Source organism: Mesoplodon mirus, assembly GCF_964341445.2.
Source record: "Mesoplodon mirus genome assembly, chromosome: 7".
In the NCBI taxonomy this organism is placed as follows: domain Eukaryota; kingdom Metazoa; phylum Chordata; class Mammalia; order Artiodactyla; family Ziphiidae; genus Mesoplodon; species Mesoplodon mirus.
Genome location: NC_138983.1, coordinates 97945094 through 97959104, shown reverse-complemented (window position 1 = coordinate 97959104; position 14011 = coordinate 97945094).

Below are 14011 nucleotides of genomic sequence, written 5' to 3'. Positions count from 1 at the left end.
TGTTCTGCGCTGTGTTGCTCGGAAAACAAACAGGGGACTCGCGGCACACACGCTCTCCCTCAGAAGGGAATTCATACGCGACTCTCTGAGGCCTCCGGAGAGCCGTAGAGGAGTTAAAGCACTCTATCGAGTCAGGGTTCATGGAGATGGCTGCACAGCAAAGTGTGCTGATAGGAAACACTCGTGCTTACCTTGAGGCCCGGGGTCACGTTTACTTCGCACTTTAGCTCGGGCAAGCCGTGGGATGAGCTCCTAGCAAGGCACTGGCCACCACCTGGATTCGTAGGAGAAAACTCACTTTCTTCCCTGAGGCATTCCTAGCACTGACTAGAAGACGGGTAAGAGCACTTTCAGTCATCTTGAGGCCGCCACTATCTACCTTTCAAACGGGGGGAAATCCTGCCTTTCGCCAGGCTTCTTCTCAATTACACACCGGATCACCCAGCACATAGACCTCTCTTCTCTGACAAGCCAAAGGAGGCCCTTGCAGCACAATTCGGCCTTCTGCGATGAAACTTTGGGATGCAGTGTGTTCTGCATGTGCTGAATGGCGTAATCCTCTAAATGCCCTCAGGAGGCCTAGGTGACTTTGCATGTTCCAAGTGCCTAGCAAGGCTCAGGGTAAATCTCTACTTTATTTCGGGCTGGACCTAAAGTCTACTTTCTGCCTCACTTAGAGAGACGTCGAGCACGAGTCCCCAAAGTGGATTGGAGCCCCGGTGGTTTCTTTCAGGGCCGCTTAGGTGTCCTCAACGTGGCAGACCCGCATGGAAAGAAAGCCTGCCCAAGAACCGTGCTCCTGGGGCTGTTGCAAAGCTGTGGAACGCTAGCCTTAGAGAACAGATTAGTTCCCGGCCCTTTCACCTGCGTAGTGAGGCATGGTCCCAGAGCCGTGTATCCCTTGATGGGGCTCAGAAGGCTTTGGGTCCACGGTGCACTTCCTCGGAAAGAAGTGCCCCCGTCAGAGGCTTGAGCACTCTGAGGCATACTAAAGCTAAAGCCGTCCACTGACTGAGACTTCCTAGAAACTGGTGCACCCCTGCCTCTGGGAATGGGAAAATGTGCACCTTACCTCGTGGATCGAGGTCACCTTTAGTTGGCACTTTAGCTACAGTATGCTCTGGGCTGAGCTCCCAGGAAGGAACCGCAAGCGCCCGGTTTCTTTTGCAAAAGCTCACTGCTCCTCAGAGGCATCTGTGGAGTGAACAGTGTCCTGGGGGCGTGGTGTGCAGGCAGCTTGGAAGCTGCCCCGAAGTTGCTTTCCAAAGGGGGAGAGTCGGGCTTCTCCCACATGCTCCAGTTTCCCACGTGACCCCACAGCGCATTTACCGGCACCCTCTGACTGACTACTGGAGACTTTCGGCCACACGGGGCCTTTCTATGATCACACTTCGTTGCAGGCGGGCTCTTTTGCATGCCGTGCCTAGCATTACCCGCTTAATGACTTAGTCAGGCCTAGGTGACTTTGGATCGTCCAAATGTCTCACAAGTTGACCGGTTTTTCTGTTCTTTCTGTCAGGCTGGACCTACAGTGTACCTTGCGTCACAATAGAGAGATGACAGGTAAGAGTCGCCAGGGGGCTCTGAAGGCTCAGGGATTCTTTCAGGGCTGTTCAGAGGGCCTCCTCCGAGGGAGAGCCACGTTGAATGTAATACTGGCAAAAACGTTGTCCTGGGGCTGCTTTACAGCGGTAGAAATCAAGCTCTGCAAGCGAGGATCAGTTCATTGCCCTTCCCTCTGCATAGAAAGGGTTGACCCCCACAGCCTGTTCTGCGCTGTGTTGCTCGGAAAACAAACAGGGGACTCGCGGCACACACGCTCTCCCTCAGAAGGGAATTCATACGCGACTCTCTGAGGCCTCCGGAGAGCCGTGGAGGAGTTAAAGCACTCTATCGAGTCAGGGTTCATGGAGATGGCTGCACAGCAAAGTGTGCTGATAGGAAACACTCGTGCTTACCTTGAGGCCCGGGGTCACGTTTACTTCGCACTTTAGCTCGGGCAAGCCGTGGGATGAGCTCCTAGCAAGGCACTGGCCACCACCTGGATTCGTAGGAGAAAACTCACTTTCTTCCCTGAGGCATTCCTAGCACTGACTAGAAGACGGGTAAGAGCACTTTCAGTCATCTTGAGGCCGCCACTATCTACCTTTCAAACGGGGGGAAATCCTGCCTTTCGCCAGGCTTCTTCTCAATTACACACCGGATCACCCAGCACATAGACCTCTCTTCTCTGACAAGCCAAAGGAGGCCCTTGCAGCACAATTCGGCCTTCTGCGATGAAACTTTGGGATGCAGTGTGTTCTGCATGTGCTGAATGGCGTAATCCTCTAAATGCCCTCAGGAGGCCTAGGTGACTTTGCATGTTCCAAGTGCCTAGCAAGGCTCAGGGTAAATCTCTACTTTATTTCGGGCTGGACCTAAAGTCTACTTTCTGCCTCACTTAGAGAGACGTCGAGCACGAGTCCCCAAAGTGGATTGGAGCCCCGGTGGTTTCTTTCAGGGCCGCTTAGGTGTCCTCAACGTGGCAGACCCGCATGGAAAGAAACCCTGCCCAAGAACCGTGCTCCTGGGGCTGTTGCAAAGCTGTGGAACGCTAGCCTTAGAGAACAGATTAGTTCCCGGCCCTTTCACCTGCGTAGTGAGGCATGGTCCCAGAGCCGTGTATCCCTTGATGGGGCTCAGAAGGCTTTGGGTCCACGGTGCACTTCCTCGGAAAGAAGTGCCCCCGTCAGAGGCTTGAGCACTCTGAGGCATACTAAAGCTAAAGCCGTCCACTGACTGAGACTTCCTAGAAACTGGTGCACCCCTGCCTCTGGGAATGGGAAAATGTGCACCTTACCTCGTGGATCGAGGTCACCTTTAGTTGGCACTTTAGCTACAGTATGCTCTGGGCTGAGCTCCCAGGAAGGAACCGCAAGCGCCCGGTTTCTTTTGCAAAAGCTCACTGCTCCTCAGAGGCATCTGTGGAGTGAACAGTGTCCTGGGGGCGTGGTGTGCAGGCAGCTTGGAAGCTGCCCCGAAGTTGCTTTCCAAAGGGGGAGAGTCGGGCTTCTCCCACATGCTCCAGTTTCCCACGTGACCCCACAGCGCATTTACCGGCACCCTCTGACTGACTACTGGAGACTTTCGGCCACACGGGGCCTTTCTATGATCACACTTCGTTGCAGGCGGGCTCTTTTGCATGCCGTGCCTAGCATTACCCGCTTAATGACTTAGTCAGGCCTAGGTGACTTTGGATCGTCCAAATGTCTCACAAGTTGACCGGTTTTTCTGTTCTTTCTGTCAGGCTGGACCTACAGTGTACCTTGCGTCACAATAGAGAGATGACAGGTAAGAGCCGCCAGGGGGCTCTGAAGGCTCAGGGATTCTTTCAGGGCTGTTCAGAGGGCCTCCTCCGAGGGAGAGCCACGTTGAATGTAATACTGGCAAAAACGTTGTCCTGGGGCTGCTTTACAGCGGTAGAAATCAAGCTCTGCAAGCGAGGATCAGTTCATTGCCCTTCCCTCTGCATAGAAAGGGTTGACCCCCACAGCCTGTTCTGCGCTGTGTTGCTCGGAAAACAAACAGGGGACTCGCGGCACACACGCTCTCCCTCAGAAGGGAATTCATACGCGACTCTCTGAGGCCTCCGGAGAGCCGTGGAGGAGTTAAAGCACTCTATCGAGTCAGGGTTCATGGAGATGGCTGCACAGCAAAGTGTGCTGATAGGAAACACTCGTGCTTACCTTGAGGCCCGGGGTCACGTTTACTTCACACTTTAGCTCGGGCAAGCCGTGGGATGAGCTCCTAGCAAGGCACTGGCCACCACCTGGATTCGTAGGAGAAAACTCACTTTCTTCCCTGAGGCATTCCTAGCACTGACTAGAAGACGGGTAAGAGCACTTTCAGTCATCTTGAGGCCGCCACTATCTACCTTTCAAACGGGGGGAAATCCTGCCTTTCGCCAGGCTTCTTCTCAATTACACACCGGATCACCCAGCACATAGACCTCTCTTCTCTGACAAGCCAAAGGAGGCCCTTGCAGCACAATTCGGCCTTCTGCGATGAAACTTTGGGATGCAGTGTGTTCTGCATGTGCTGAATGGCGTAATCCTCTAAATGCCCTCAGGAGGCCTAGGTGACTTTGCATGTTCCAAGTGCCTAGCAAGGCTCAGGGTAAATCTCTACTTTATTTCGGGCTGGACCTAAAGTCTACTTTCTGCCTCACTTAGAGAGACGTCGAGCACGAGTCCCCAAAGTGGATTGGAGCCCCGGTGGTTTCTTTCAGGGCCGCTTAGGTGTCCTCAACGTGGCAGACCCGCATGGAAAGAAAGCCTGCCCAAGAACCGTGCTCCTGGGGCTGTTGCAAAGCTGTGGAACGCTAGCCTTAGAGAACAGATTAGTTCCCGGCCCTTTCACCTGCGTAGTGAGGCATGGTCCCAGAGCCGTGTATCCCTTGATGGGGCTCAGAAGGCTTTGGGTCCACGGTGCACTTCCTCGGAAAGAAGTGCCCCCGTCAGAGGCTTGAGCACTCTGAGGCATACTAAAGCTAAAGCCGTCCACTGACTGAGACTTCCTAGAAACTGGTGCACCCCTGCCTCTGGGAATGGGAAAATGTGCACCTTACCTCGTGGATCGAGGTCACATTTAGTTGGCACTTTAGCTACAGTATGCTCTGGGCTGAGCTCCCAGGAAGGAACCGCAAGCGCCCGGTTTCTTTTGCAAAAGCTCACTGCTCCTCAGAGGCATCTGTGGAGTGAACAGTGTCCTGGGGGCGTGGTGTGCAGGCAGCTTGGAAGCTGCCCCGAAGTTGCTTTCCAAAGGGGGAGAGTCGGGCTTCTCCCACATGCTCCAGTTTCCCACGTGACCCCACAGCGCATTTACCGGCACCCTCTGACTGACTACTGGAGACTTTCGGCCACACGGGGCCTTTCTATGATCACACTTCGTTGCAGGCGGGCTCTTTTGCATGCCGTGCCTAGCATTACCCGCTTAATGACTTAGTCAGGCCTAGGTGACTTTGGATCGTCCAAATGTCTCACAAGTTGACCGGTTTTTCTGTTCTTTCTGTCAGGCTGGACCTACAGTGTACCTTGCGTCACAATAGAGAGATGACAGGTAAGAGTCGCCAGGGGGCTCTGAAGGCTCAGGGATTCTTTCAGGGCTGTTCAGAGGGCCTCCTCCGAGGGAGAGCCACGTTGAATGTAATACTGGCAAAAACGTTGTCCTGGGGCTGCTTTACAGCGGTAGAAATCAAGCTCTGCAAGCGAGGATCAGTTCATTGCCCTTCCCTCTGCATAGAAAGGGTTGACCCCCACAGCCTGTTCTGCGCTGTGTTGCTCGGAAAACAAACAGGGGACTCGCGGCACACACGCTCTCCCTCAGAAGGGAATTCATACGCGACTCTCTGAGGCCTCCGGAGAGCCGTGGAGGAGTTAAAGCACTCTATCGAGTCAGGGTTCATGGAGATGGCTGCACAGCAAACTGTGCTGATAGGAAACACTCGTGCTTACCTTGAGGCCCGGGGTCACGTTTACTTCGCACTTTAGCTAGGGCAAGCCGTGGGATGAGCTCCTAGCAAGGCACTGGCCACCACCTGGATTCGTAGGAGAAAACTCACTTTCTTCCCTGAGGCATTCCTAGCACTGACTAGAAGACGGGTAAGAGCACTTTCAGTCATCTTGAGGCCGCCACTATCTACCTTTCAAACGGGGGGAAATCCTGCCTTTCGCCAGGCTTCTTCTCAATTACACACCGGATCACCCAGCACATAGACCTCTCTTCTCTGACAAGCCAAAGGAGGCCCTTGCAGCACAATTCGGCCTTCTGCGATGAAACTTTGGGATGCAGTGTGTTCTGCATGTGCTGAATGGCGTAATCCTCTAAATGCCCTCAGGAGGCCTAGGTGACTTTGCATGTTCCAAGTGCCTAGCAAGGCTCAGGGTAAATCTCTACTTTATTTCGGGCTGGACCTAAAGTCTACTTTCTGCCTCACTTAGAGAGACGTCGAGCACGAGTCCCCAAAGTGGATTGGAGCCCCGGTGGTTTCTTTCAGGGCCGCTTAGGTGTCCTCAACGTGGCAGACCCGCATGGAAAGAAAGCCTGCCCAAGAACCGTGCTCCTGGGGCTGTTGCAAAGCTGTGGAACGCTAGCCTTAGAGAACAGATTAGTTCCCGGCCCTTTCACCTGCGTAGTGAGGCATGGTCCCAGAGCCGTGTATCCCTTGATGGGGCTCAGAAGGCTTTGGGTCCACGGTGCACTTCCTCGGAAAGAAGTGCCCCCGTCAGAGGCTTGAGCACTCTGAGGCATACTAAAGCTAAAGCCGTCCACTGACTGAGACTTCCTAGAAACTGGTGCACCCCTGCCTCTGGGAATGGGAAAATGTGCACCTTACCTCGTGGATCGAGGTCACATTTAGTTGGCACTTTAGCTACAGTATGCTCTGGGCTGAGCTCCCAGGAAGGAACCGCAAGCGCCCGGTTTCTTTTGCAAAAGCTCACTGCTCCTCAGAGGCATCTGTGGAGTGAACAGTGTCCTGGGGGCGTGGTGTGCAGGCAGCTTGGAAGCTGCCCCGAAGTTGCTTTCCAAAGGGGGAGAGTCGGGCTTCTCCCACATGCTCCAGTTTCCCACGTGACCCCACAGCGCATTTACCGGCACCCTCTGACTGACTACTGGAGACTTTCGGCCACACGGGGCCTTTCTATGATCACACTTCGTTGCAGGCGGGCTCTTTTGCATGCCGTGCCTAGCATTACCCGCTTAATGACTTAGTCAGGCCTAGGTGACTTTGGATCGTCCAAATGTCTCACAAGTTGACCGGTTTTTCTGTTCTTTCTGTCAGGCTGGACCTACAGTGTACCTTGCGTCACAATAGAGAGATGACAGGTAAGAGTCGCCAGGGGGCTCTGAAGGCTCAGGGATTCTTTCAGGGCTGTTCAGAGGGCCTCCTCCGAGGGAGAGCCACGTTGAATGTAATACTGGCAAAAACGTTGTCCTGGGGCTGCTTTACAGCGGTAGAAATCAAGCTCTGCAAGCGAGGATCAGTTCATTGCCCTTCCCTCTGCATAGAAAGGGTTGACCCCCACAGCCTGTTCTGCGCTGTGTTGCTCGGAAAACAAACAGGGGACTCGCGGCACACACGCTCTCCCTCAGAAGGGAATTCATACGCGACTCTCTGAGGCCTCCGGAGAGCCGTAGAGGAGTTAAAGCACTCTATCGAGTCAGGGTTCATGGAGATGGCTGCACAGCAAACTGTGCTGATAGGAAACACTCGTGCTTACCTTGAGGCCCGGGGTCACGTTTACTTCGCACTTTAGCTAGGGCAAGCCGTGGGATGAGCTCCTAGCAAGGCACTGGCCACCACCTGGATTCGTAGGAGAAAACTCACTTTCTTCCCTGAGGCATTCCTAGCACTGACTAGAAGACGGGTAAGAGCACTTTCAGTCATCTTGAGGCCGCCACTATCTACCTTTCAAACGGGGGGAAATCCTGCCTTTCGCCAGGCTTCTTCTCAATTACACACCGGATCACCCAGCACATAGACCTCTCTTCTCTGACAAGCCAAAGGAGGCCCTTGCAGCACAATTCGGCCTTCTGCGATGAAACTTTGGGATGCAGTGTGTTCTGCATGTGCTGAATGGCGTAATCCTCTAAATGCCCTCAGGAGGCCTAGGTGACTTTGCATGTTCCAAGTGCCTAGCAAGGCTCAGGGTAAATCTCTACTTTATTTCGGGCTGGACCTAAAGTCTACTTTCTGCCTCACTTAGAGAGACGTCGAGCACGAGTCCCCAAAGTGGATTGGAGCCCCGGTGGTTTCTTTCAGGGCCGCTTAGGTGTCCTCAACGTGGCAGACCCGCATGGAAAGAAAGCCTGCCCAAGAACCGTGCTCCTGGGGCTGTTGCAAAGCTGTGGAACGCTAGCCTTAGAGAACAGATTAGTTCCCGGCCCTTTCACCTGCGTAGTGAGGCATGGTCCCAGAGCCGTGTATCCCTTGATGGGGCTCAGAAGGCTTTGGGTCCACGGTGCACTTCCTCGGAAAGAAGTGCCCCCGTCAGAGGCTTGAGCACTCTGAGGCATACTAAAGCTAAAGCCGTCCACTGACTGAGACTTCCTAGAAACTGGTGCACCCCTGCCTCTGGGAATGGGAAAATGTGCACCTTACCTCGTGGATCGAGGTCACATTTAGTTGGCACTTTAGCTACAGTATGCTCTGGGCTGAGCTCCCAGGAAGGAACCGCAAGCGCCCGGTTTCTTTTGCAAAAGCTCACTGCTCCTCAGAGGCATCTGTGGAGTGAACAGTGTCCTGGGGGCGTGGTGTGCAGGCAGCTTGGAAGCTGCCCCGAAGTTGCTTTCCAAAGGGGGAGAGTCGGGCTTCTCCCACATGCTCCAGTTTCCCACGTGACCCCACAGCGCATTTACCGGCACCCTCTGACTGACTACTGGAGACTTTCGGCCACACGGGGCCTTTCTATGATCACACTTCGTTGCAGGCGGGCTCTTTTGCATGCCGTGCCTAGCATTACCCGCTTAATGACTTAGTCAGGCCTAGGTGACTTTGGATCGTCCAAATGTCTCACAAGTTGACCGGTTTTTCTGTTCTTTCTGTCAGGCTGGACCTACAGTGTACCTTGCGTCACAATAGAGAGATGACAGGTAAGAGTCGCCAGGGGGCTCTGAAGGCTCAGGGATTCTTTCAGGGCTGTTCAGAGGGCCTCCTCCGAGGGAGAGCCACGTTGAATGTAATACTGGCAAAAACGTTGTCCTGGGGCTGCTTTACAGCGGTAGAAATCAAGCTCTGCAAGCGAGGATCAGTTCATTGCCCTTCCCTCTGCATAGAAAGGGTTGACCCCCACAGCCTGTTCTGCGCTGTGTTGCTCGGAAAACAAACAGGGGACTCGCGGCACACACGCTCTCCCTCAGAAGGGAATTCATACGCGACTCTCTGAGGCCTCCGGAGAGCCGTAGAGGAGTTAAAGCACTCTATCGAGTCAGGGTTCATGGAGATGGCTGCACAGCAAAGTGTGCTGATAGGAAACACTCGTGCTTACCTTGAGGCCCGGGGTCACGTTTACTTCGCACTTTAGCTCGGGCAAGCCGTGGGATGAGCTCCTAGCAAGGCACTGGCCACCACCTGGATTCGTAGGAGAAAACTCACTTTCTTCCCTGAGGCATTCCTAGCACTGACTAGAAGACGGGTAAGAGCACTTTCAGTCATCTTGAGGCCGCCACTATCTACCTTTCAAACGGGGGGAAATCCTGCCTTTCGCCAGGCTTCTTCTCAATTACACACCGGATCACCCAGCACATAGACCTCTCTTCTCTGACAAGCCAAAGGAGGCCCTTGCAGCACAATTCGGCCTTCTGCGATGAAACTTTGGGATGCAGTGTGTTCTGCATGTGCTGAATGGCGTAATCCTCTAAATGCCCTCAGGAGGCCTAGGTGACTTTGCATGTTCCAAGTGCCTAGCAAGGCTCAGGGTAAATCTCTACTTTATTTCGGGCTGGACCTAAAGTCTACTTTCTGCCTCACTTAGAGAGACGTCGAGCACGAGTCCCCAAAGTGGATTGGAGCCCCGGTGGTTTCTTTCAGGGCTGCTTAGGTGTCCTCAACGTGGCAGACCCGCATGGAAAGAAAGCCTGCCCAAGAACCGTGCTCCTGGGGCTGTTGCAAAGCTGTGGAACGCTAGCCTTAGAGAACAGATTAGTTCCCGGCCCTTTCACCTGCGTAGTGAGGCATGGTCCCAGAGCCGTGTATCCCTTGATGGGGCTCAGAAGGCTTTGGGTCCACGGTGCACTTCCTCGGAAAGAAGTGCCCCCGTCAGAGGCTTGAGCACTCTGAGGCATACTAAAGCTAAAGCCGTCCACTGACTGAGACTTCCTAGAAACTGGTGCACCCCTGCCTCTGGGAATGGGAAAATGTGCACCTTACCTCGTGGATCGAGGTCACCTTTAGTTGGCACTTTAGCTACAGTATGCTCTGGGCTGAGCTCCCAGGAAGGAACCGCAAGCGCCCGGTTTCTTTTGCAGAAGCTCACTGCTCCTCAGAGGCATCTGTGGAGTGAACAGTGTCCTGGGGGCGTGGTGTGCAGGCAGCTTGGAAGCTGCCCCGAAGTTGCTTTCCAAAGGGGGAGAGTCGGGCTTCTCCCACATGCTCCAGTTTCCCACGTGACCCCACAGCGCATTTACCGGCACCCTCTGACTGACTACTGGAGACTTTCAGCCACACGGGGCCTTTCTATGATCACACTTCGTTGCAGGCGGGCTCTTTTGCATGCCGTGCCTAGCATTACCCGCTTAATGACTTAGTCAGGCCTAGGTGACTTTGGATCGTCCAAATGTCTCACAAGTTGACCGGTTTTTCTGTTCTTTCTGTCAGGCTGGACCTACAGTGTACCTTGCGTCACAATAGAGAGATGACAGGTAAGAGCCGCCAGGGGGCTCTGAAGGCTCAGGGATTCTTTCAGGGCTGTTCAGAGGGCCTCCTCCGAGGGAGAGCCACGTTGAATGTAATACTGGCAAAAACGTTGTCCTGGGGCTGCTTTACAGCGGTAGAAATCAAGCTCTGCAAGCGAGGATCAGTTCATTGCCCTTCCCTCTGCATAGAAAGGGTTGACCCCCACAGCCTGTTCTGCGCTGTGTTGCTCGGAAAACAAACAGGGGACTCGCGGCACACACGCTCTCCCTCAGAAGGGAATTCATACGCGACTCTCTGAGGCCTCCGGAGAGCCGTAGAGGAGTTAAAGCACTCTATCGAGTCAGGGTTCATGGAGATGGCTGCACAGCAAAGTGTGCTGATAGGAAACACTCGTGCTTACCTTGAGGCCCGGGGTCACGTTTACTTCGCACTTTAGCTCGGGCAAGCCGTGGGATGAGCTCCTAGCAAGGCACTGGCCACCACCTGGATTCGTAGGAGAAAACTCACTTTCTTCCCTGAGGCATTCCTAGCACTGACTAGAAGACGGGTAAGAGCACTTTCAGTCATCTTGAGGCCGCCACTATCTACCTTTCAAACGGGGGGAAATCCTGCCTTTCGCCAGGCTTCTTCTCAATTACACACCGGATCACCCAGCACATAGACCTCTCTTCTCTGACAAGCCAAAGGAGGCCCTTGCAGCACAATTCGGCCTTCTGCGATGAAACTTTGGGATGCAGTGTGTTCTGCATGTGCTGAATGGCGTAATCCTCTAAATGCCCTCAGGAGGCCTAGGTGACTTTGCATGTTCCAAGTGCCTAGCAAGGCTCAGGGTAAATCTCTACTTTATTTCGGGCTGGACCTAAAGTCTACTTTCTGCCTCACTTAGAGAGACGTCGAGCACGAGTCCCCAAAGTGGATTGGAGCCCCGGTGGTTTCTTTCAGGGCCGCTTAGGTGTCCTCAACGTGGCAGACCCGCATGGAAAGAAAGCCTGCCCAAGAACCGTGCTCCTGGGGCTGTTGCAAAGCTGTGGAACGCTAGCCTTAGAGAACAGATTAGTTCCCGGCCCTTTCACCTGCGTAGTGAGGCATGGTCCCAGAGCCGTGTATCCCTTGATGGGGCTCAGAAGGCTTTGGGTCCACGGTGCACTTCCTCGGAAAGAAGTGCCCCCGTCAGAGGCTTGAGCACTCTGAGGCATACTAAAGCTAAAGCCGTCCACTGACTGAGACTTCCTAGAAACTGGTGCACCCCTGCCTCTGGGAATGGGAAAATGTGCACCTTACCTCGTGGATCGAGGTCACCTTTAGTTGGCACTTTAGCTACAGTATGCTCTGGGCTGAGCTCCCAGGAAGGAACCGCAAGCGCCCGGTTTCTTTTGCAGAAGCTCACTGCTCCTCAGAGGCATCTGTGGAGTGAACAGTGTCCTGGGGGCGTGGTGTGCAGGCAGCTTGGAAGCTGCCCCGAAGTTGCTTTCCAAAGGGGGAGAGTCGGGCTTCTCCCACATGCTCCAGTTTCCCACGTGACCCCACAGCGCATTTACCGGCACCCTCTGACTGACTACTGGAGACTTTCGGCCACACGGGGCCTTTCTATGATCACACTTCGTTGCAGGCGGGCTCTTTTGCATGCCGTGCCTAGCATTACCCGCTTAATGACTTAGTCAGGCCTAGGTGACTTTGGATCGTCCAAATGTCTCACAAGTTGACCGGTTTTTCTGTTCTTTCTGTCAGGCTGGACCTACAGTGTACCTTGCGTCACAATAGAGAGATGACAGGTAAGAGCCGCCAGGGGGCTCTGAAGGCTCAGGGATTCTTTCAGGGCTGTTCAGAGGGCCTCCTCCGAGGGAGAGCCACGTTGAATGTAATACTGGCAAAAACGTTGTCCTGGGGCTGCTTTACAGCGGTAGAAATCAAGCTCTGCAAGCGAGGATCAGTTCATTGCCCTTCCCTCTGCATAGAAAGGGTTGACCCCCACAGCCTGTTCTGCGCTGTGTTGCTCGGAAAACAAACAGGGGACTCGCGGCACACACGCTCTCCCTCAGAAGGGAATTCATACGCGACTCTCTGAGGCCTCCGGAGAGCCGTAGAGGAGTTAAAGCACTCTATCGAGTCAGGGTTCATGGAGATGGCTGCACAGCAAAGTGTGCTGATAGGAAACACTCGTGCTTACCTTGAGGCCCGGGGTCACGTTTACTTCGCACTTTAGCTCGGGCAAGCCGTGGGATGAGCTCCTAGCAAGGCACTGGCCACCACCTGGATTCGTAGGAGAAAACTCACTTTCTTCCCTGAGGCATTCCTAGCACTGACTAGAAGACGGGTAAGAGCACTTTCAGTCATCTTGAGGCCGCCACTATCTACCTTTCAAACGGGGGGAAATCCTGCCTTTCGCCAGGCTTCTTCTCAATTACACACCGGATCACCCAGCACATAGACCTCTCTTCTCTGACAAGCCAAAGGAGGCCCTTGCAGCACAATTCGGCCTTCTGCGATGAAACTTTGGGATGCAGTGTGTTCTGCATGTGCTGAATGGCGTAATCCTCTAAATGCCCTCAGGAGGCCTAGGTGACTTTGCATGTTCCAAGTGCCTAGCAAGGCTCAGGGTAAATCTCTACTTTATTTCGGGCTGGACCTAAAGCCTACTTTCTGCCTCACTTAGAGAGACGTCGAGCACGAGTCCCCAAAGTGGATTGGAGCCCCGGTGGTTTCTTTCAGGGCCGCTTAGGTGTCCTCAACGTGGCAGACCCGCATGGAAAGAAAGCCTGCCCAAGAACCGTGCTCCTGGGGCTGTTGCAAAGCTGTGGAACGCTAGCCTTAGAGAACAGATTAGTTCCCGGCCCTTTCACCTGCGTAGTGAGGCATGGTCCCAGAGCCGTGTATCCCTTGATGGGGCTCAGAAGGCTTTGGGTCCACGGTGCACTTCCTCGGAAAGAAGTGCCCCCGTCAGAGGCTTGAGCACTCTGAGGCATACTAAAGCTAAAGCCGTCCACTGACTGAGACTTCCTAGAAACTGGTGCACCCCTGCCTCTGGGAATGGGAAAATGTGCACCTTACCTCGTGGATCGAGGTCACCTTTAGTTGGCACTTTAGCTACAGTATGCTCTGGGCTGAGCTCCCAGGAAGGAACCGCAAGCGCCCGGTTTCTTTTGCAGAAGCTCACTGCTCCTCAGAGGCATCTGTGGAGTGAACAGTGTCCTGGGGGCGTGGTGTGCAGGCAGCTTGGAAGCTGCCCCGAAGTTGCTTTCCAAAGGGGGAGAGTCGGGCTTCTCCCACATGCTCCAGTTTCCCACGTGACCCCACAGCGCATTTACCGGCACCCTCTGACTGACTACTGGAGACTTTCGGCCACACGGGGCCTTTCTATGATCACACTTCGTTGCAGGCGGGCTCTTTTGCATGCCGTGCCTAGCATTACCCGCTTAATGACTTAGTCAGGCCTAGGTCACTTTGGATCGTCCAAATGTCTCACAAGTTGACCGGTTTTTCTGTTCTTTCTGTCAGGCTGGACCTACAGTGTACCTTGCGTCACAATAGAGAGATGACAGGTAAGAGCCGCCAGGGGGCTCTGAAGGCTCAGGGATTCTTTCAGGGCTGTTCAGAGGGCCTCCTCCGAGGGAGAGCCAC